Consider the following 23,202-nt stretch of genomic DNA (forward strand, 5'->3'; position numbering starts at 1 on the left):
CTGACGTTCCCCTCTTGTCTCCCATCATGGTAGGTCAAGCTGCACCTTCGTAAGGCCGTGTGGAGGAACATAGCACGTGATGTACAGGCAGTGGGGGTGTGCAATAGACGACACACACACTGCCACAAGCGCTGGGACGACATATCCAGGCTAAGCAAGAATGTTGCGGAGATGACACTGGGGATGATTCCAAGATCAACCCATCTGGCCCGCGCACCATGACCCCTCTAATGCACCGTATCATTGCTGTGACGCATCCTGACCTGTCCGCCCGGCTGAGAGGGGATCAACAGCAAACTAGCGATAAGAAGACTGTATGTGTCTGTGACTTGTGAGTGCATGCATGTATTGGTGCTCAGACACAGTAGTGACATCCGTGGTGCGTTTGTTTTGCTGCAATTGCATGTTGGTGACATTAGCGGAGTGAGCGCTAGCATCCATGTCCGCCGGGTGGACATACCATTTGCTTTGTAGTGGAGGGTCCCAGGACATGCCGTTGAGGTCTGTGGTCCCATGGCATGACATGTGTGGTGGTCGGCATGCACTTGCCATGTTTGTATGATGTACATGTTTCACAGACACCACCGGTTCTTTGATTTGAGGATGTCTGGTAGGGGTAGGTCGTGTGCAGGATGGGTGCTACATGTTATTCGACTGTAAGGAAAGTTGTGATACTGTAACCTTCAATACGTGAGTGTGGCACTCAGGTAAACCTCGTTTCTCTCTCTTTCAGCTTTGGCAGAGGGCACTGACCCACAGACGACGGAGATGAGTGGTGGCAATGCATCCAGATCCGAGTTCACACACACGCAGACTGACACTGAAGAGGGCAGCCCTGGAGAGGGGGACAGAACCGTCCCTGAAGACTCACATGTGGAAACACCATCGTCCTCATCTTCAGACAGTGTTGGTGAGTCAGCACTGTTGTCACAGACAGGGAGTGGGCAATCAACACCTTTAGTCGGGACACAGCACACAGGGCCCACACTGCCACCAACTGCAACAAGTACTGCTCGTGCTCGCCAGAGTAGGGGGAGCAGAGTTGCCTTCGGTGCAGGCACCGCAGACCCTGCCCCTGTGACACAAAGTGCACTTTGTGCTGAGGCTGTTGATCTGCTGCGACAGCTGTGTGTAGGGCAGACCAACATGATCAATGCATTCCAAGACCATGATAGGAAGTTGGGGCAGGTGGTGGCATTCATGGAGGGGATGCATGGCGATGTTGCTGGTCTCCACAGAACAGTTCAGTCATTAGCAAACACTGTGTCTTCAGCCATTCTACAGTCGCATAGACAGGGTGCTACTTTTGTTCCCCCATCCACACCACTTGATGTCTCGGGGGAGAGTGAATTTTCAGACCAGGCCTCATTTACAGGTTATTGCACTAGAAGCAGCCACAGGCAGCATGGCAGGGCACGGAGGGCACAGACACCATCTCCTAGGACAGGGACATCTTTCCCCGAAGACAACGTGAGCTACACTGGAGTTGACACACAGGATCGTCAAGGGGTGTTGGGGGAAAAGGCTTCACATGCTACACAGGCATCCCCCACAAAAGTTACTCCCAAGGCAAGGGCACCTCCCAAGTCCAGGGACACTCCCAAGGACAAGGACACTACAAAGGAAAGGGCAACTCCCAAGAGCAGGGACACTCCCAAGGACAAGGACACTACAAAGGAAAGGGCAACTACCAAGAGCAGGGACACTCCCAAGGACAAGGACACTACGAAGGAAAGGGCAACTCCCAAGAGCAGGGACACTCCCAAGGACAAGGACACTACAAAGGAAAGGGCACCTCCCAAGAGCAGGGACACTCCCAAGGACAAGGACACTACAAAGGCAAGGGCACCTCCCAAGTCCAGGGACACTCCCAAGGACAAGGACACTACAAAGGAAAGGGCAACTCCCAAGAGCAGGGACACTCCCAAGGACAAGGACGCTTCAAAGGAAAGGGCACCTCCCAAGAGCAGGGACACTCCCAAGGACAAGGACACTGCAAAGGAAAGGGCAACTCCCAAGAGCAGGGACACTCCCAAGGACCAGGACGCTTCAAAGGAAAGGCCACCTCCCAAGAGCAGGGACACTCCCAAGGACAAGGACACTGCAAAGGAAAGGGCAACCCCCAAGAGCAGGGACACTCCCAAGGACAAGGTCGCTTCAAAGGACAGGTACACTACAATGGACAAGTTTTCACCCAGGGACAGGGCACCGCCCAGGGATCAGGGACATTCCAGAGACAGGACACCTCCTACGGCCAAGGCACATCCCAGGGCCAAGGGTTCTCCCATAGACACGAGCTCCATCAAGGACAGGCATACATCACCCCTGGCTGCACTCAGGCTGATGTTGTTGAAGGAACGTAAAACACATGTGTCAGCGGTGGAGTCCCCCATACCTCTACTCCCATCCACGCCCCGCAGAAGCAGAGAAAGGAGTACACTGTTGTTGCATCCCCCATTACACATGATGCAGAGGGCAGAAGGCAGGCCCACAGCAAACGACAAGCAGGGTCCAGCACGTCCCCAGAGAGCTGACCCCCACCAGCACATGATCCACCTTTGATGGGTGATGTTTCAGATGAGGCCGCACCACTTACCAGTCCAGTCATGTCCAGGGTGCCCTCACATGTCCCTAAGAAACGTAGACACACACCATTGACACCTGACCACCCGATGTTGCTCCAGTACAGCTATCCCCCGCTCCCAGAGCCACCCTGCCTCCTGGCCCATACAGCCCTGTGGCTCATCATTTCAGTGGTCCTAGTGGCGCAGCTGCAGTTTGCTCTCATGTGTCAGATAGTGGCACTGTGTCTGTTGTTCGCTGTCATGCATCATGTAGTAGCACTGTGTCAGTTGTGCCCTCTCCTGTTTCAGGTACTGGCACTGTGTGTGTCTGCCACTCTCATGTGTCAGATGCTGGCATGGTATTTGTTGGTCACTGTACAGGGACATGTCCTGGCAGTGTGTCAGGGTCTATAGCTCAAGTGTCAGTCAGTAGATCTGTGGCTGTGTCTCACACTCCTGTTTCTGGTGCTGGCAGTATGTCTGGGCCTATGGCTCATGTGTCAGTCAGTAGATCTGTGGCTGTGTCTCACACTCCTGTTTCTGGTGCTGGCAGTGTGTCTGGGTCTATGGCTCATGTGTCAGTCAGTAGATCTGTGGCTGTGTCTCACACTCCTGTTTCTGGTGCTGGTAGTGTGTCTGGGTCTATGGCTCATGTGTCAGTCCCTAGAGCTGTGGCTGTGTCTCACACTCCTGTTTCTGGTGCTGGCAGTGTGTCTGGGTCTATGGCTCATGTGTCAGTCACTACAGCTGTGGCTGTGTCTCACACTCCTGTTTCTGGTGCTGGCAGTGTGTCTGGGTCTATGGCTCATGTGTCAGTCACTAGAGCTGTGGCTGTGTCTCACACTCCTGTTTCTGGTGCTGGCAGTGTGTCCGAGGCGAGTAGTTCAAGCAGTCCACCAGATTCTGTGATGTGAGGTTTAGTTCCCATCACTCACATGTCATTTGACTTGGTGTGTAGATTGTCCATTGTAACCACCCTTGCATTATTAATGTCCTTGGGACGGGTCGCTTGACTCACGTACTTGTGTTGCAGTGATTTACCTGTTCTGTCCTATGGACTGTTGTTGCACTTAGCCCCTCTCATGTGCAGCCTCAGATGTAGCTGCTCTGTTACAACCACTGCCCTGTTGCTGTTCTGATACTGCATTGTGCCCTCTCATGTGCTGCCTCAGATGTACCTGTGCCTTGCCATGGACTGTTGTTGCACTTAGCCCCTCTCATGTGCTGCCTCTGATGTACCTGCTCTGTTCTCTGCCAAGGACTGTTGATGCACTTAGCCCCTCTCATGTGCTTGCTCTGATGTACCTGCTCTGTTCTCTGCCAAGGACTGTTGATGCACTTAGCCCCTCCTATGTGCTGACTCTGATGTACCTGCTCTGTGCTATGGACTGTTGATGCACTTAGCCCCTCTCATGTGCTGCCTCAGATGTACCTGCTCTGTTACGACCACTGCCCTGTTGCTGTTCTCATACTGCATTGTGCCCTCTCATGTGCTGCCTCTAATGTACCTGTGCCTTGACATGGATTGTTGATGCTCATAGACCCTTTCATGTGCTGCCTCTGATGTACCTGCTCTGTTGTAGTGGAGTAGTGTGGCTCACTGGTTAGAGGCGGCAGGCCTGAGAGCAGAAGTCAGCCTGGGACCAGGGTTCAATTCCCGACGCGGCAGGGTCGTGGACCTTGGTCAGCTGACTCGATAATTCTCGCTTCGGTGCTTACTCTAATCAGGGGTTCCACTCGGCAACTCTGGGCATTAGCTTGCCTAATCTCCACAACGGCCCCACCAATTCCGGGGATGCCTGGCTCCACCTTGGGGACTCCCAGCAAGGGACCATCCCACAGGGAAAGCCAGGACGGGTTCCCCAGAGTTATACGCCGGGACGCCCCGTTGCTGGGGCAGCTGTGCGCTTTAAAAGTATACTACATTTACATTTGTACCCAATGCCAATGCTCTTGGCTACTGTAAGATTATACCCCTATTATGTTTAATAAAGCAAGTCAATCGTGTGTAGTGGTTTGTCGTTGTCATTCCTGGTTGTGTACTTGAATTGTGGATATATTGGTGCGATCGTAAATGAAGTTTCTCAAATATGACACTCCCCCTCCCAACGTCACAGCCCTAGCAGGAACTCCCCTTCCGACAGCAATTGGTGTGTTGGCGTACCTGCGTCGTCGTCGGTGATGGTCCATGACTTGCTGGTGGTGGAGCACGAAGAGTATCGGAAATGCGTGTATCGCTGGGTCCATGACGGCGAGCTGCTTGTGGTGGGTATCTCTGCAATGTTTTGTATCTTCGCTGTGGGGAATCCGCCGTGTTCAGGCAGGTTGTTTTTCCGCAGCGATTTGATGTGTGTTTTCCACCATCGTGATTTAGAGGACGGTCGGAGACATCATTCCGTACGGCGGTGTCTCTGGATTGGTTATGTCCGCCGCGAGGTCGGGTGTAGTTCCGCGGCGGTGCTTGCTCTTCCGCCACGTACGTAGTTTTGACAGTGTTTCCCATCCTAATATGGCGGACGGAGTGACCGCGGCAGGCGGACTGGAAAAAGGCATTTTCTGCCTACTCCAGGCCGGCGGTCGTCCTTCCGTCCGCCATCGTAATCGACCCCTTCATCTGGTTATTAAAGAAGGTATTCGGTTTACAGAGCTGATGGGAGTTTTGTTGATGGAATTCCAATATTCCACACAATTTTAAATGAGGTGGGTGCACCAAAGGTTTCCCAGAGAAAGTGTTCTGTTCCTTTTGCAACAGAGTACCATGTCAGTTAAACTCTAAACCCACCTTCTTGGTTCTTAAATAGCAGACTATCTCCTTATGAGGTAAAATGTTGTACTACCTTTTAGAACATTAAAATGCTGAGAGCTCCATTGAAGGCTCTGATGTGGCTCAGAGGAATAATGGTTGGTATTAGCTTTTTGCTCTAACACTTATGCTTGCTTTTCTGCTTCTCCCTTTTTAATTTAGAATATTCTAATGTTAACAAGTAGAATGTTCTCATAGCCTTACATCTCTTGTGACTAGGGCTAATCACTGACAGAATATCGAGGAGCAAATTATCGACCGGCAAAATATCGATGACAAAATATAGAATGCCAGAATATCGAATTCCTATCTCCAAACAGTTAAGTACAAACATTTTGAATCCAAAATATCGTTGCAATTTATATCGTTTGTAAAAATATAGAATTTTTTAAATGTCTACAAAGTAATAATAAATAATAAAATAATTAATATAATTAAGTAAAACATACTTAAAAATACTTAAATACCTTAAAATAATAAATAATTAATATAATTAAAAATAAAATAAACATGCATTGTTATTTTTAATACATATATATTAACTTAATAATATTATAAAATATTAAATAATGTTAGCGTAGGATAGTGGGAGGGTAAAATGCACTATTCCCACTCCAGTGAGTGCAACAGTAGAGAAAGAGTTGGATAGCGGGAGGGTAAAAATTACTATTTCCACTCCAATGAGTGCAAAAGTAGGGAAAGCATTAGATAATGGGAGGGTAAAAATTACTATTCCCACTCCAGTGAGTGCAACAGTAGGGAAAGCGTTGGATAGATTAGGGGTAAAAATTACTATTCCCACTCCAGTGAGTGCAACAGAAGGGAAAATGTTGGATAGCGTAGGGGTAAAAATTACTATTCCCACTCCAGTGAGTGCAATAGTAGGTAATGCGTTGGATAGCGTAAGGGTTAAAATTACTATTCCCACTCCAGCGAGTGCATCAGTAGGGAAAGCATTGGATAGCGGGAGGGTAAAAATTATTATTCCCACTCCAGTGAGTGCATCAGTAGGGAAAGCATTGGATAGTGGGAGGGTAAAAATTACTAATCCGACTCAAATGAGTGCATCAGTAGGGAAAGCGTTGGATTGCGGGAGGGTAAAAATTACTATTCCCACTCCAGTGAGTGCAACAGTAGGGAAAGCTTTGGATAGCAAGAGGGTAAAAATTACTATTCCCACTCCAGAGAGTGCAACAGCAGGGAAATCGTTGGATAGCGGGAGGGTAAAAATTACTATTCCCAATCCAGTGAGTGCAACAGTAGGGAAAGCGTTGGATAGCGTAGGGGTAAAAATTACTATTCCCACTCCAGAGAGTGCAACAGTAGGGAAAGTGTTGGATAGCATAGGGATAAAAATTACTATTACCACTCCAGTGAGTGCAACAGTAGGGAAAGTAATGATTTAATATTTAAATACACATACATTAATTATTAATACCAATAAAAAAATAATTAAAATCAATTACCAATTACAAAATATGTAATCATTAATTAATTCTAAATACCAATAAATATTATGTATTACAGATTGATTACCTGTTATTAATTAATTAACAACAAATTCATTTCCAATACCAAAAATTAATAAGTTTGAAATTGTGTTACCAATTAATAATTAATTAACAGAAAATTAATTATTAATACACAAAAAATTGCAATAATTAATAAAGTACAATTAAATTACTTCCCACCCTATTCCCCTATAAACCCACAACCCGCTCCAAATAATAATTTAATCATCAATTAATAAAAATTAATTACCAATTAATAATTTATTAACAATAAATTAATTATCAATACCAATAAATAAAAATAAATAATTACTTAATAAGAATTAAATTACTTCCCACCCTATTCCCCTATAAACACACGCTACAGACCTAAAACATCAAATAAAATTAAAAATAATGAATAATTCCTAAAAATGTATATTTCATTTACTATAATTAAATTACTTTCCGCCCTATTCCTCTATAAACCCACAACCAGCTATGGAATGAAATTACGCAAACATTAAATAACATAAAATTCATTAATTAAAAAAATTCAAACATACATTACAGAAATAATACATACTTTTAACACATACTAACAAAACATTATAAAAAAAATCGACATTTTTAACAACTATATTATGACTGCCGATATTACTAACTTCGCTATTATGGAAATCGATCTTTCTTACCTGAATTTCGATATTCTGCACCACTATATTTTGGCAATTCGATATTCTGTCTTCTATATAAAAAACTCGATATTCTGTCAATTCGATATTTTTTTCCGATATTGTGACTGTTTACCGGCTATATCAGTAGTTAGACCCATTCCCATGTTATAGGCCCGATCCGCAGACTCAAGCCTATAACATGATTAAGGACCTTTAACAGCTGGTGTAGCCCTTGGCAACAGGCTACAAGGTTGTAATAATTTGTAGTAGTAGATTATATTAGTTATTAAACTTTCATTCCCTTGTTAAAGTCCTACACATTTGGCTTGGGGGTATAACTCTGTAGTGGTCTTTTAACAGGTGCTAAAATGTGCTACAGTAGGTTATAAGGGTGTATTGGAAAGTTCTGCCCTCATGGAGTTGAATGCGCTAATAGCGATCTAGCCATCAGAAGGTGGATATTAATAAGTCCCAATCACTTTTTACAGACTTTTTTTACTTTTGGCACAGGTTTATAACACTGGACTGGGCCTTTAATGGTTGGTATAGCTGAAATCACTATACATCTATATTATTGCATTCTAGCTTCATGGACCATGTAGCTTGCTGGCTATTGTGGCCATTATAGTGCTGCTACCTTGTAATAGACTTCGATAGGTTGGGCCTGTAACAGAGGCCTGCTCCTTGAATGGTCAGTATAATCTGCTATGGTGGTCTCTAAGGCAATATTAACATTAAAAGACAGGTATAACAAACAACGTAAACATTTTTTCTATTTGAATCAGGGTTTTTAAAAGTATTTTTTGAATAAGGTTTTTATTTGGGTATTGTATTTTTTAATGTTGGGGAGAAGAACAAAGACAGGAAAAAAATCAGGAACGTGGAACTGGGATAAGAAAAAAAAATCTATTTTTGGCATGTGTTGTGAGCAATTATCAATTGTTGCCTTGCAGAATCACGCTGCTCAACGAGCAACATTATTTTTCCACAAACAATGCAATAGAGGCCCATGGTGGCATAGAGTACATCATTGTCATTTGCCACTGGTCTTACATTTTTTTCTGGCTTAATGGATCCAGGTTTAACAGTTCCAGTGGCATCGAAGATGAGGCAGATGTGGATGGTCCACCTTGGTCCATTCGACAACGCCTGGCTGATGCAAATTCTTTATGATGCGAAGTATTTAAATGCTAGTGAATCTCACCAATGCCAAAGCAATATTTATTTCTATTACACCTACTAAAATCTCTTATACATAGTTTGCTTGTAACAATTTGAGCAGAAACATTTTGCTCCTCAGCAACATTTAAAAATTCCCACACCACATATTGTGGTATGGATCTGCTCTCTCCTTCATCATCATCCACAGGATGAGATAGCTGGAGTACTAGATTCTCCTCCCCAAAAGCCATTCTGTCTTTATGTCCCCAAATAACAATAAGTACTCACAAAAAAATGTAAGGCACAGAGTCACTGGTGAACAATTAAAAGACCGATGTAAAACGGCTGCCAAGAGGGAGAATATAGTTAAACATGCAATAAGACACTGATTGCACCACCAATTTCAGATTTCATAAGTGAATAGATCCTCCCAGTGTTATTAATGTTAAATTGCTTTAGTCTTCGTTTGTAATAGAAATCAGCCAAGCAGCCAACGCGTTTCGTCCAGCTTCAGTGTACTTTTGTCAGGGCTGTAAGAGCATATAAAATATATAATGTATAATACAATACAGTGTACACCAACAAAATACACAATAATCCATAAAACGATTGTCATAATTCTAACACAAAAGTCCTAATTTAGGTGTCCGCATGTAACACTCACATACAAACATTTACATACAAAAAACAACATTTAAATACAAAAAATCCACATAGTGATAGTCACATATAACATCGACATTAAAACCCATATGTACAGTACATCTTAGAGAAATCACATATGAAAACAATACAGGGACAATTCACCTGTAATCACAGTAATTGTAATCACCAGAAGATACTTGTTATATAGTTAAGTGATATAATGACATAATGTAGGAGAGCTAAGAAACATAGAGTGAAAAGAATTTGGAAATGAATAGATTGTGAATTTGTGATATACAGTGTCTTGTCACGAAACACTGAAGAGCCACAAGAAAAGTGAATTATTCAAGATATTGTGAGCGAGTTTCAGAAAGTCCGATCCTTAATAGAAATAGTGCCCAAGATTCAAGATCATTGCGACGAGTTAGAACATACGTACCTCATTATTGTCATTCAGTTTCTTATTGCTGTAGGAAATTGCACACACGTTGTGCTAACCAGTATGTTTTTCCCACGTTAGAACTATTCCCTCCTGTATCCAGGGTAGTTCGTTAGTAATCGGCTCCTGTGCCTGGAGAATATATTTTAAAAAAACTAAGATGTTTGGAGACACAAAAGAAGGAATAAGGGGGCACCCTCACCTCTCCTCTGATAGGTTTCCGTTTTCGATGCCCCGCCCACTGCATATATTACGCTTATGAGTTAGCAGAATGTGTCTAACCAATGACATATTCATTTATGCATTTACCTTTATATTCCTTTCTTAGTTATTCATTTATGCGTATGACATTATTTTAGTTCTCTTAGCTTAGCCTGTGTGCCACCATTTTGGAGTGCTTCTCTCTGCGTGCGAGTCACACTTGCTCACCCCCTCCCGTAGGAATAGGAATATTCCGAATGTCAGCAGTTTTTGTTTCTTGGCTAACTGTGACCGAAACTAATAGCAAAACCCCTTATCAAACCGTTCTCATGTGCTGGAGAAGCTGAGGCTCGGCTCCGTGGCCTTGGGTGCCGATAAGAAATGTTGCTACTGCAGGTGTGGATGCCTCTTGTGTGAGACCATTGTTCGCCTTCTCTGGGGTCCAGTATTTTTCCAGTATGGGCGTGTTTTATTCTGCTGTACCATGTTATAATTTATTACTGGTGATGAGACGAGTCAGTCCTCTCGGCGCATTCTTAGGGGTGAGGTCGGACGGGGCCCTCTCATATGGGAGTTTGTGGCCTAATAAAGTTGATTTGTTTATTCTTCTCCACTGTCCGGCTGACTTATTATTGGGTAACTATAGGTGAGTGCGGTAAGTCACTCGGATGGATTTGAGCCACGCTTATCACCACTAAGAGTTCCTGTGTCATTTGGAGAAGATTAAGAACATTGCTTTTGAATTCAAAGTTTGCATGAAGGGTGTCCCCACGCAAATGAGAAAAGACAAGTGGAGCAGTAAGAGTATTTCTGTCTCTGGCAGTCCACTAAGCCCAGGTTAGACTCTAAATTGTTTTCAATCCAAACATGTAGCCTCAAAGTTTTCAAACAATCACCCCTTGATAATAAGCATAACCCTTTTTACAAGGACCCGGAACAGGAAGTAAAACTCACATGAGATTCCCTCTGTATCCTCTCATTGGTTCTATGTGTCCTGGTGGAGTACTGCAGTACTTTCTAGGACAGAGGTCTTCAAACTTACGTAGGCTGAGCCCCCCCCCCCGCTGAATTTTTGTAGATTTTTGGCCCCCTGACCACCTCACAGAAAGTTTTGGAATCGACCGCCACACGCATATTCCAGGCATATCCAGCAAATAATGTTCAATACAATAAGAGTGTTTAGTAAACTGCAAGCTTGTGAGTGGGTGTGGTGAAAAGACAGAGGCTTATTACACAGTTCAAAACACCACTTTCCAAGATAAAATGTGCACAAATTGTTTTACTAGGATGCTTTGTTTTACACATGACATAGATGGAAAATAACACCACCAACATAAATTTGACAGGTGTGCCTGTTTTTCAGAGACGGTCAATCTTTGGATGGATTTTTGCTACTGCCATCCTCAGGTTGTGCTCCATATCCAGTCTTGAACGGTAATTAGTCTTTAATACCGCAAGTGCTGAGAACCCGATCTCACATAAATAGGACGAGCTGAAAGGCAAGAGAGTTTTGATAGCAGTTTCTCTCAAAGCTGAATATTCTGCAGACATTTTCAGCCAAGCCAGGGACTGTAAGGGAGACAGTGTTGTCAGATTTTTCGAGCACTCCCTAGCTCAGAGCTGGTACATGAGAAACAAATCATCTCTAGAAATCATTAACATACGTTTTAGGCAGCATTATATTGGGATAATTGACCACCAACCAGTTATGGATCTGAAGTCAGTTGAAAGTCCACAGAGAGGGCGCTGAACGAACACCTAATTGAGAATTCCTTAGTGGTACAATAAGTTGCTTACCTGAAGCAGTGAGGGTTTAGGACACGTCGGGGTTATGTTAAAAAAAAAAAAAAAAACGATAAATTAATGATGTTCTCTATTTTACTTCAGAGTAATGTTGTCTGACAGACTTTGTGATGGCATGGACATGTTAGGGATTTTGTGTGCCCTGGGCCAAAACTATTTTCGGGGTCCCTGTTCAGTACAGCTTTGAGTTTAAATGATTTACTTTCAGGTCTGCCAACCCCTATTTAGCCGAGCTTCTAACGGTGCACAGGCACTGTAGTCGACATTCTAAAAGTGTTTACATCTAATATTCAGAGATAGTGATGTGTTTTCACTGTTGTAACAAAGCAGCAGCCCACTCCTTTTACAGTGAATAATATCTGTGTTATCCTTCAATTTCTCATCTTTGAGGACCCGCTTGGATCTAACTTTTTTATGGTCAACTTTTTTATGGTTGTTTCATGAAAGAAACACATTTCTCTGCAAATAGTAATAGATTCCCTCACATCAATCACATTAAAAAGAAATTAAACAAAACAGTATTTGCAAAAATCGGTTTAGGAATTATTCCAGGCCATCAGGGCAAAAGCAGAACTGTCTCTACCAAGGGGCCCCTGGAAGAACAGATTGCAGTGCATTTAGACGATCTTCTTTTGTAATTTAGGACAAAAACCTTGATGGGGCACGACATGCCCATACTTGTGAACAGGGGTGAGTGAGGTGACCATATAAATTTGGGTGCGCATGTAACTGCAGAGTGGGACAAATTAATGTATGGTTAGTGGTGGGCTTATTTGAGTGAGAGTGCAGATTGAGCAGGAGGGGGACAGGTGAGTGAAATGTCATGAGTGCAGGTTTAGTAATGTGCTTGTGTGACTGCAGGGTGAGGTTCAGGGTAAACAGCGCAAGTACATTGTGAGTGCAGAGTGATCACTGTGAGTGAAGGGTAAGTGGGTGAATGGTGTCAGTGTATAGTGATCAGTGTGAGTGCAGGGTGAGCGGGTGAATGGTGTGAGTGCATATTGATCAGTGTGAGCGAGTTGTGATTGCTGCGAGTGCAGAGTGATCACTGTGAGTGGAGGGTAAGTGGGTGAATGGTGTGAGTGTATCAGGATCAGTGTGAGTGCAGGGTGAGGGTGAAAGTGAAGGGCGAGAATGAGGAGCGAGTTGTCTGAATGCAAGTTGAAATCCCAGACACTTGAAGTAATTCAGCATGTTATTGACGGCAGCGTAGGGTTTCAAATGTGTTAAACTATTGCTATTATGGCAGTAACCAGGGATCAAGGTGGAGGAAAGAAATAATGTGCTGATCCCTCAACAAACTTCCTGTCTTATGATTAGGGTTGCCAGCTCATTATTTTGATGTCACAGATGGTATAAAAATAAGCAGTCACCTAAAGCTGTATTTTCAGCACTTGTCTGTGCATTCTTTAAACAGCAAATATAAATAGAAATAACTTTTAATTGTTTTCTAGAGCTGTCTGAATGATCCATGACTGATAATAAAAGGAAACAAAGACAGAAAAGTCACATTACAAATGAATACATACTTCACTGTTTCTAACCATATTTAGTGCCAAGACAGGCAATTTGCAAGCTGTTTAAACAACACATGGCTGGCTGGCATTTTGCGCGCAGGGATAGTGATGTGTGATTTCAGTATGTAACACAACAACAGTTCACTAATATTACTGCAAATAATCTCTGTCACACCCTCCCATTTCTCATATGTGAGGTCCTGTATTGATCTAAAATAAACTTTTTATATGGATGTTGCATGACGCATAAACACATTTTGTCGGCAAACTGTCTGTAAAAGACTCTTACACATTAAAAATGAATGATAGAAAAACTCTATTTACAACATTGTGTTTTAAAAAAATGTCGAGGTCATGAGGGCAAGACTCTGTAGAACAGAGCTGGCTCTTTCAACCCTCCCCCCCTCCCCCAGCCCACCCCCTTTCCAAAGACTGGGGCCCTGGTCCAGATCCCACTTTGCCCATGCCTTAAAACGTCTCTGGAAACGTTGTCTCCTTTTTGGGAAGAGCTAAATCTCCCAGGAGGGGGTTAATTGATAGAGCTGAAATGCATCAGCTGCAGTGAGAGGCAAGGGGTCTCCTCTGCTATAGTATTGAACACAAAGGAACAGGACTGTCTGTTGGTTTGGTTTCAGTTGTAGCAGAGGAGACGTCCTGCCTCCCACTGCAGCGGAAGCATTGCAGCTCTATGAATTAACCTCCTCCTGGGAGAGTTAGCAAGACAAAAGCATGGGCACGTAGTGCTCCATCGATTTCCCCTCCCTCCCCCATCCAACCGTACCGGAGTTCTCCAAGAAGACTTACGACGCAGGGAATGAAGGTAAGATTAGAGTGAAGTGCGCACCCCCTCTGAGATGGTGTTGCGCCCCCCCAGGGGGACCCGCCCCACAGATTAAAGAACTCTGTTCTAGGAGGTAAAAAAATAAACAAAACGAACGCACTCATTAGGTTGGCAACTCACGGTACTAGTCGAAAACTGCGCCCAAACTCTTTAGAAAGACCCTCAAATGTTTTTCCTGACCATTATTAGTGGAATGGGGTTAAGAGAGACAGTTCGGTGTAAATGCAATCTAAAGCCTTCATGTCTGCAGACAAACAGCAAGCACTAAGCACATTATCCACCAGGACTATTAGAGGTGCACCATCTGAGGACAGCAAGCAAGGCCTGCAAAGAAATCACTGGTGTTGTAGTTGTTTTTCTCTTACAACTGGCGAAAAAAAAATAAGGGCACAAGAGGTTACATACACTTTGGGAGAGCGGGTTTTGCAGAGATGGAAGCCTGGACTATATTCCATGGCAACCAGTGAGATGTGGAAACACCTGAGGACTATGCACCCCAACAGCATAGCTCGTGCAGAGATACAGAAGAAGCAAGTAGTAGACAAATCAACTGCTCCGCAGAAGGAGCCGCATGAAGAACAGGAAAAAAAATGATGACAAGATGTAGCATTTTGGAAGCTACACTGTGACGAAGTAGGTGCCTCTGGTGAAGTTAAGAGAAGCAGATTTTCAAGGGCCATGAAGACCATCTCCACACAAAACACAGAGTTGTGGAAAAATAACAGAAATAATACAATTGAAAATGTTTAAAGCAATATAGATAATAAACAAACAGAAGTTTTAAACTGTAAAACATATTTTAAACTATGGGTAAATTGGGGAAAAAGAACAGATGATAGATGGAATGCTGAATTAATCAAACATTCACCCCCAGTCACAGATCAGCGTTAAATCCATTGTTTTTTGCATGCCACGCCATTCCAGTTTAGACCCAGCCATATGCAAATCAGTCTTGACCCTGTTCCCCATGGGAACAGTCCAGCTCGAACTGCCAGGCCAGGTCTTTCGTGGACAAGAAACAAGCATCCTGGGACCAGTTTCGCGGTAACACCCCTCATTAGCCAGGCTAGCTTGGATCTAGTGGCGTAACGAGCACGGGACCCACGTCTGGGCATTCCCTTCCCACTTAGGCAACAAATGCAAAATCCATCCTCGCCCTTAATTTATAGGTGTCCCCGGAAGGCATGCATAGTCAGCCTGAAAAACTGGCAGCGTTCTCCCTGTCATTTATATTTTCTGCTACTGTGTGGATGTTTGTATGAGGAAAGTTGAGCACACTGTTGGAAATTGTGGACTCTCTGATCCCTTTTGTCATCGGATAGCCCCATGTAATTAGAAGCAGCGTTCCCTCTCCTGCCAGGGGTGGTGCAGGGTGGGGCCCAAGCCTTCAGAGGTCCTAATCCTTCCTTCCTGAACGCCAAAGTCGGAATACTCCGGACTTACTGATGACACGGACACGTGCATTAACTATTTAAGAACACAAGAAAGACGAGAAGACTTATAAATAAGCGGACACAGTGATATAGAAGTATAAGGTAGTGACTTGGTCAATCTGCGACTTTTTGGAACATAATCTACTTGGATGTTGGAATCTAGAATACAAGATAATAAACTCATTACAATCTGATGGGGAGATATATTTTTTACGAATAGAACAATACCTGACAACTATCGAGTTCACTACATATGGTTAAATAAAGTGTGGATTCATTTTGGAAATAGCCCTGAGGAAGTCACTAGTCCTGAACGGACTTGACGAAACGTGCGTTGGCTGCAAATAATCATTTGATGAAAATTGGATTGAATTGGAAGGAACATTGGACATTAAAAGATATAGTGAAAACTATATAAAGACTCTTTGATATGTGATTGAGTGCTCGGAAGATCACAGTATTTGTTTGGACCATTGGTTTGTCTTGGAGACTGTGGTAACCAGTCCCCCACCTCTTCCTGAGCACCTATTTGACTTATTGCTTTACTACTGATACCTGGACTCTGTGCTGTGCGCTCTTTTAAACCGTTACCATCAATTTTATATCCTAATCCTTCATGGAGGCCCCATTCAGGCCAAGGCTAATGAATATCAGTGCCATATGGGAGACTTAGTGGCACTCTTCACATTCTGCAGGTGGCCCCATCATTTTGTGATATGCCAGTTTTTCCCACCCCTACTAGATTCTTATTCTTACACTTTAATCGCTGCCTAACCTGCCGTGAGGGGAACGGCCAACTTGCTCTGTAACTCACCCCTGCTCAGCTCCAGAACCGCGCCGTGAGGGAAACGGCCAGCGCTCACTTCTCCAGCGCCCATACCGCCATCCACCGCCATCCACCCGGTGCAGCAGCAGCTGGGGAACTACATCACCCAGCTGCCCCGGGGGTGGACGCGGCGGGTGTGACGACGGTTACGCGCCAGGAGGCGCCTCATTAGCAGGGAGCGCCGAAGCGCTCTTGGAACACTTTAATCGCTGCCTAACCTGCCGTGAGGGGAACGGCCAACTTGCTCTGTAACTTACCCCTGCTCAGCTCCAGAACCGCGCCGTGAGGGAAACGGCCAGCGCTCACTTCTCCAGCGCCCATACCGCCATCCACCCGGTGCAGCAGCAGCTGGGGAACTACATCACCCAGCTGCCCCGGGGGTGGACGCGGCGGGTGTGACGACGGTTACGCGCCAGGAGGCGCCTCATTAGCAGGGAGCGCCGAAGCGCTCTTGGAACACTTTAATCGCTGCCTAACCTGCCGTGAGGGGAACGGCCAACTTGCTCTGTAACTTACCCCTGCTCAGCTCCAGAACCGCGCCGTGAGGGAAACGGCCAGCGCTCACTTCTCCAGCGCCCATACCGCCATCCACCGCCATCCACCCGGTGCAGCAGCAGCTGGGGAACTACATCACCCAGCTGCCCCGGGGGTGGACGCGGCGGGTGTGACGACGGTTACGCGCCAGGAGGCGCCTCATTAGCAGGGAGCGCCGAAGCGCTCTTGGAACACTTTAATCGCTGCCTAACCTGCCGTGAGGGGAACGGCCAACTTGCTCTGTAACTTACCCCTGCTCAGCTCCAGAACCGCGCCGTGAGGGAAACGGCCAGCGCTCACTTCTCCAGCGCCCATACCGCCATCCACCGCCATCCACCCGGTGCAGCAGCAGCTGGGGAACTACATCACCCAGCTGCCCCGGGGGTGGACGCGGCGGGTGTGACGACGGTTACGCGCCAGGAGGCGCCTCATTAGCAGGGAGCGCCGAAGCGCTCTTGGAACACTTTAATCGCTGCCTAACCTGCCGTGAGGGGAACGGCCAACTTGCTCTGTAACTTACCCCTGCTCAGCTCCAGAACCGCGCCGTGAGGGAAACGGCCAGCGCTCACTTCTCCAGCGCCCATACCGCCATCCACCGCCATCCACCCGGTGCAGCAGCAGCTGGGGAACTACATCACCCAGCTGTATAGGAATCCAGAGCACACTATGCGTATCAAATTGAATTTCAATCTTCAAATGGTCATACATATGGGATAGATCAGACCAAACATAAGTTTTCAAAAGTTTTATTGCTCAACAGTGTTCTCTTCTCAGAATCACTGTGCCTGTCACTCTAGCCTACACGTGTTTCATCACAGCATGTGGCTGTGAATCTTCAGGGCTAAAAAGGATGTATAAAGAAACAAACGATAATAAAAGAAAATTATAAACAAAATGAAAATGAAAACCATACAAACAGTATGTGTGGAGGGAAGGGACACCAGTGACGTGGATACCAAAAAAAGAGGGTAGGAGAAAGACAAATAGTGACTTTTGAAATGTTTGTTCACATACGGGTTCTTATATTTGTGTGTTCTCAACTATATAACTGTGCAATAGATTGTGTAAAGTGACATCCGGCGTGTATACGGTTGGGGGATCCTCTAGTCAGTGAACATTAGTTCCAATCCTAACTAATCAAACAAATTGTGTTGTGAGGTGACTTGTCATTCTTAAGTGTTTCACTTTAAGTGGTCTAGAATTCAAAAACGTAATATCATCTTGCCTGAGAATCAAAGTTTAAATAACCACTTATACTGCATTTCGGCATTATATTAAATAAGCATAGACAAGGATGGCCCACGGGGAAATGTAGAAAATTAGTCATATAACATGAAAAGAACATCTTCTATTACTTCATTCATTAATAGACCATAATCTCTAATTATCATTGCATTGTCGTTTTCACTATGTAAATTACATTTATACTCTTTGAAATTAATATCGTATGTTTACTCATTCCTACATCATTTGTTTGAAAAATCCAATATCATAAATGATAACTCGCACAGTCACTAAGCAAGTGTTGTTTTGAAGCCCGGATTTACAACATTATTCTTTGTATATTTCCCCTAACTAATTAGTACAAATTATCGTTTAATTCAAAGCATACGAACAGTCAAAGCCGTGTCACCTATTTCTATCAATATGGGTAACTATAATTAAAAAGGTTTGTTCATTACAATCTATGCACAGACTTTAAAAAAAGGAACGGGCTACAATCAGGCAGCTGCAAAAGAAAGCGAGGAAAAGGGGAGGTGGGGGGAAGGGTATTGTTTACCTGATCTTAATGATCGAGGCGCGTTGTCTGGAAGTAAAAATAAATAAACCGCAATCAGAAAGAGGAAACGGTGATTGTTGGTACACTGAAAACGTTTAACAGACATGAGAGTATTTCCTGAAGCACTCTAAAATAGACTCACCGGGTGACCGGTGATAATTCCGACCCGGTCCTTATCGGGTAGTTTCTGTAGAAACGAGAGCGGTACCGATGGTGTTCGGTTGCCGTTAGTCAAAAAAGGGGTTGCGTGTAGTGTTACACAGCATCAATAATTTAGGGCTGGAATTCAAACAAAAAGAGTATGTTCCAAGGTGGTTTACATAATTTAACTAGGCGTATGATGAGAGGCAGTGATCTCCGCGGAGATCGTTAAAAATCTTACCCGTTTGTTGCCCGTGGTTTGAGCTTGGTGCAGCTTCAGTTTCCAAGTGCGGGAACAAACAAACCGCGGATCCCGCCCATTTTTAAAGGGCAGTTTCCAAAAGGACTAGAGTGCTCAGTTTGTGGAGTTGCTGGCAAGAAATAGAAGAGTTACTGCCATTACACACATGGCTCTTTTCTTGAGCGGAATCATATTGACAGCTCAAGAGAACGGAAAGTAGAAGAGGAAATATAAGTTATAATATAAAACGGGTCAGCACAATGAAAATTAATCAAAACTAATAAAATATAAAGGGCGGGGGGAGGGGGGTTTGCATGATGGGGATTTTTTTGGGGAAAATATTTTTTACATGGTTTGAGGTCCAGAATAATCGCATTTGTGTCAGATGCATCAGGGAATGGTTTAGCGTATAGTTCGAGCGCTTAAACTCCTGAAAGAAAGCGGTATTAAAGTAGTTTCTAATTTCTCAAAAATGGTTTCATGATTAGAGGTGTCCCCAAACTCGCCAAGATTTGTGTTTTAAGGCTAAATCGAATGGTCATATAAAATTTTTATAATTTATTTTGCAGCTGGCTAAGGTTATAATCAATTGGTGAGAGTGACCCCTATAGGGTGTTGGACTACCCTTAGAGTCCAACATGATAATTTGAAAGTAATTCAACTTGGTGTGGATGAACATTGGCAGAAAATTGAAAAACAACTCCCAGATGGGAGGAAAAGAAAACAGAACCGTCAAAATCTGGGATAATTATTAGCGATGGAAGCCCCTTTGGTAAGATATATTGGCATCATTAACAAGGTCATTACTTCTACATTGCTTTACATATTCATCATCAACTTCCAGTTATACATGTCCTTGTAGACTGAAAATTAAACTGAATTCAGTCCAAAAATAATAACATAGTATTTCTCATTGAAATTTCAGCTGAGCAATTTCTTTATATACAATATAGATACTTCATGTCTGATAAGGGATCATCCTATTAATCAGAACCCAAGAAGAAATGCAGTTCGTCATCCGTATTTTGGCCTCTGTTTGTTGTATCTAGACGCATGATCCATAGTGCTTCTTGCCTTCTAAGGCGCAGTTCCCTGTTCCCACCTCTTACTGAAGGTTGTACCACATCAATGCCATAGAAGGTAAAAGATTTGATCTCTCCTTGTGAAGGACACGAGGCCATATGTATAGCCATGGGGTATCTTGGGTCCTTGGTGGCATATGCTCTTGCGTGTTCTCTGATGCGTTCTTTGAGTGCCCTAATCGAGCTTCCCCGGGGGTGGACGCGGCGGGTGTGACGACGGTTACGCGCCAGGAGGCGCCTCATTAGCAGGGAACGCCTCTCGCACACGCGAGTCGCGCGCGGGAGAAGCCCGGGACAAGGGCGGGACAGTCTTAGACAGTCCTAGACTGGCCGGGACTGGACTGGGCCACCCCCCCTGTTGGGTGGCATACAAGTAAGAAAATAAGTTTAATATTCATCATTTGCTACGGTTATAACTAACGTGGGGCCTCTCACGAGATTGTTTGCTAAATGTGACTCTAGCTTTTGGATATTACCCTTTCTGAATACTTTTGCCATTCTAGCTCCCTCAATAGTGCTTTAAGTAGGGGTCTGTGTGTACTACCTGTTCTAGTTTGGCGAAACTAACGGTGAAATCTCCTCATGCCAAAAAATATGCCTAAAAAACCGGCCCCAGCGAACACTAAGCCTATAGAAAATTATATGGTCCAAGTAGTGAGTAAGATCAATGATAAAAGGAGACAGTCATTGGGCTTAAGTCAGTCTCCAGATTTACATCCATTAAGCCCGACTCAAAACAGCCACCAGTTAAGCACTACAGCTCCGGATGTTTCTACCGACCTGATAGATCTTATGGTCGACTTTAATCCAAATATGGATCAGCAGAATACCCTCTCACTAGACACCGAAGTAGATTTAGTTTCTCCAGACTTAGAAGCCGTTTCGGACTCTGAGCATGTGACCTTGGATGATAAACCTGATGATCCTTCATCACCTGAACTGGAAGCCCCACCTGCCAGAAGACATAGAAGAGTGCAGGAAAAACGGTCCGGCTTACGATCAGGAAATAGGAAGAAAAAATCCCCACCCACAGGGAAAAATAAAGCAAAACCCACTGAAGAAGGAGAAAATAATACCCTTGAAAAAATTGATCAGGACAACAGCTATAATGAGGATGATTTGTTGCTGAAAATAGCTGATATCATTGATTTAAAAATTAAAACCATTATTAAGCCGCTTGTTGGTAAGATCGACAAATTAAATGCGGAATTAAAAAGGATGGGTGCTCTTCAGTCAAAGACAGGGGATGGTGTTGTTAATTTAACTACACTGGTGACACAAATGGGAAAACCAGCCGAGTCTAAGGAAGGGAGTTCGGAAGAGAAAGAGAATGGGCAAATACTCCCTGAACATTCAGCTCAAAATGGGTCTAACTTTACCAATCAGCCTCTGACTAAAGATGGTATACCGCAACCAATATCTATTCCAATAGCAACACGTCAGGAACCAGACCCCCTCCAATTCATTGAAGAAGCGTCGCCAGTGGTATTGGTGTTGGCCAATGTGCCTCCGCCAACGGATATTCAAATGGAATCATCAGCATCTTTGTCTAGCAAGGCTCTGCATTGGCTTACAACTAATATGCAAATGGCACCAGGAGGCAAGCATCAGCTTGCAGGTGAAATTAAGTCTGTGAAAAGGGTTGCTTGGATTGGGAACCGCCCGAAAAGGTTTAAAGGAGATTGTGTTATAGTGACTTTTTGCCATGCTGCTGTACTACCCAATGTTTTAAATTATATTTTTCCGCCACAAAAAAGAGCTGGGTCTGTTGTCCCCCTTACTTTAAAATTCTTTTATGGTGAGCAACAAAATGTGACATTCCCAAGAACTCCTGGCCCGTTATGGGAAACAGTTAGAAACAACAGAGGACCAAGGGCTGCTCCAAATGAATGGGGTTTGTCCCTAGGGAATAGATATGAAGCCTTATCAGACCTAAATGTTTGTGATTGACTGGGCAGAAGTAATTCTTATATCAATCACCCCACCCCTATTGGGGGATTTGTAAGGGGGGAAGTGGATGCTCAGACAAACTCTGTAACAACGAATTTACTGGTAAACTTAAGTAGTGTACAGGGGGCCATAGGTGTTACATGTAATGAGTATCAATGTATTGCTCCTGTTGATTACATCGACGAAACTGATCTAAATGTCATTTTATCCCCAAATATGGTTGTAAATGTGGATAATTTAGGTGTAAACAATTATGGACAGGAACAAAGGGCTAACCTACCTAATAGTAGTGAACCTATTATTGACAGAGTGTCTGGACAATATATTCTATCCTCCTGGAATATTGCAGGTCTGAAAAACAAGATACCTTCACAGGATTGGCAAACTTTCCTGGATTTTAAGGATATAATCCTCTTCCAGGAAACTTGGCAATTAGATCCAGATCCTATTGAAGGATATTTACACTTTTATGTCCCGGCTACACCAAGTTTAAGGGGAAGACCTAAAGGTGGTTTAGTAACATGGGTTAAACAAAATAGTGACTATTCAGTGGTTCAAATTGCCACTAACAATCCTGATATATTGCTGATTAAGCTACAGCGGCCACTTAGCTTGGATCTTTATATTTTTAACATATATTCAAGGGGCTTACCAGGTGGTAAACCCACGGAGGCGGTTGACCTGTTAGATTCCCTCTTAAAACAATACTGCTTAAAAGCAAATGTTATTATTGGAGGTGATTTTAATTGTTGTTTTGAACCCCTAGATAACCACGATATTGATCTTACGTTAGAAGAGGATTATACCTGGGATATCCCTCAACTTTCCTTACCACCAATTAAAAAATGGTCTGAGGCTGCACTGCAGTTAAAAATCCTGTGCGTAGAGTCCGGCTTGCGGGCCACTAATGGAAGAGTGATCTCAGACAAACATGGTGCCACTACCTTTTCCAATGGAAATTCACAGAGTCGCATTGACTATATCTTAATCAACAAAGAGAATTGGGCCAGTGTTGTTGATATGTGGATAGAGCCTAGAGTGGAAAGTGACCATGATCCATTAATTCTGACATTT

Source organism: Lissotriton helveticus, chromosome 4_1 (assembly GCF_964261635.1).
Source record: "Lissotriton helveticus chromosome 4_1, aLisHel1.1, whole genome shotgun sequence".
Lineage (NCBI taxonomy): Eukaryota > Metazoa > Chordata > Amphibia > Caudata > Salamandridae > Lissotriton > Lissotriton helveticus.